At 36.9% G+C, this 2,249-nt stretch overlaps 1 pseudogene; it reads right to left on the bottom strand.

Moving 5' to 3' along the window:
* Positions 1–536: 536 nt before the first annotated feature.
* On the bottom strand, positions 537–1,439 carry LOC118741651 (annotated as a pseudogene).
* Between the last annotated feature and the right edge of the window lie 810 nt (positions 1,440–2,249).

Below are 2,249 nucleotides of genomic sequence, written 5' to 3' on the forward strand. Positions count from 1 at the left end.
GAATTCCACTGCAGGCAACATGCAAATTAAATTTTTTTTTAGTTTTTGTCTGGATTATTCACTTTACGGATGCTTTTTCAGTACGAACGCGGTCATTTTAATATGCGCGTAATTGAATTGAATATCCAATATACAGTACTTTCGCTGATGTTAATAGTAAGATCATTTACGTTTCTATTTGATTTTAATATTTTTTTCCCTCAGTGTAGTGCAGCGAATTAGAATTCAACGGCTGCGCTGGCTAGGTCGTGTCTTTCGAATGGACAGGAAAGCGCCAGCTCTGAAAGTATTCAATGCGGGCCACAATGCTGGTAATAGAGGAAAAGAAAGGCCTCCATTGTGTTGGGAAGACCAGGTGTATAAGGACTTGGATCCAATTGTAATTTCCAGTTGGCGTCAGTTTGCACAGAAGAGAAATGACTGGCTTTTTGTTTTGGACTCGGCTAAAATTGTTTAGGCGGTTACAGCGCTAAGAAAGAAGAAGAAGAATCATTATTATTTCGTTTAACACCTCATCCATTTACCACCCTCTTCATCTATTTCATTCTATTACACACCGTATACATCTAGTAAGCCATCTTACATGTGCCTAAAAAAGAGTTCAGATGTATACCGACCGGCCATTGGGGTGATTGTCTTAAAGGAAAGTTCCACAAAGATGCGCTGGTTCATATAAAACTCGCGCGACTGCCCCAGCCAGGTACATTGAAAGATGACAGATGGCAGCTGCTGGAACTCATAAATCAACTTGCTGCCATAATAGCAACTCGGCAGCAACTCGATGCCCATACTAACAAAGTAAACTGCATAGTAAATGTAGGCAAAAAAATTGTCCACATAGAATAGCATGTAAAACAGCACTATGCACATATTCAACCCGCTTGAAATGAATTGCCCCAGTTGTGGCAGCGAAAGTGTGTCCTGCGTAAGGCTGAAGATACTGCAATGTCGATAAAAATGAACAGCGACTCTTCTTTTAAAGCCAACAGTAACTCACCGCACCAGCTTTTTAAACCGACTTCCAAAAAAGGAGGAGGTTATCAGTTCGTCGGAATATATATATATTTTTTTTTTGTATGTATGTTACCGCATAACTTTGGACCACGTCAACCGATTTCGATAATTTTGCATCGGAAAGGTAGTGTCTCAGAGGTGGTCCCATACTAATCTGGTTAAGATCCGATCAGCGGATCATGAGATATATATATATATATATATTTTTTTTATGGGAGTTGAAGTCGGTTTTTTTTTTGCTAAAAATTACTTGTATGATCTTCAATGCATTCGATCAATGCTTGATTGTGCTGGTCTTCTTGTTGTCTGCACCCACTTTGGCTATACGCAACGCCAACAGGTGCAAATGTCCGGCTATTATGCAGAGGCTCATTGGCCAAATCCTTGACGATTTCTATCGAGGCATCAGCAATTTGATAAACCATTGCTGGCTACATAATGCGCAAAGTACACCACACAAAGATTTGCGATTTGTGAGTGTGAGTTTGTGTGTAAAATTTTCAAATTAAATTGCTTGCAAACGTCAATAATTTGAAAAATTCCTCTCAGCGGTTCTACCTTCCTATTTTTTCATCATGATTATATGTAATATTTTCCTTCATGTACATCCAGATATATGTGCATGAATGTGAATTACATGATTTTTCGGTTATTGACAATAATAAAAAGCAGTAGTATAAAACCAAATAGCATTTATTTAGCAATATTTTCTAACTTGATATTGATCCAATTTTAATTTTTTTTTTTACGATACATTTTTTCATGACGTCGCGGCAAAACCTAAAAGGTGGCAACCTTATCAAAATTCTAGAAAAAACGGTCATTCTCCTATCGATGCAGAGTAGGGATGTTGCAAATGTGGAATTTTAGACATTCGCGGATGTCAAGTATTTTTAAGAAATAATTTAGGTGATTTAGGTAAATAAAAATGGAAAAGTTAGTAATTTTATTAACGATTTCTTCTCTTATTTGGTACTTGAATTAGAACATTGTATTTATTAAAGAGTAATTTTGCTGCCTTTTCGGGTGATAGCCTGTTTCTTAACGGATCGTAAATCAATCCTGCGCCACTAAATAACTACTCGCTCGAGGCGACAAAATTGAAAAATTTGAAACTTGACAAAATTTTAAATTCTTTACGATTGACGTTGCACCAGTTGAGAGGACTTTTAGTTATATTTATTTTTTTGCGGAGCAATAATTTCTTTTTGAGAATTGCATCGGGGCTGCAAATG

This window comes from Rhagoletis pomonella, unplaced genomic scaffold (genome assembly GCF_013731165.1).
Source record: "Rhagoletis pomonella isolate Grant_MI unplaced genomic scaffold, Rhpom_1.0 Rhpom_scaffold_00006, whole genome shotgun sequence".
Taxonomy (NCBI): domain Eukaryota; kingdom Metazoa; phylum Arthropoda; class Insecta; order Diptera; family Tephritidae; genus Rhagoletis; species Rhagoletis pomonella.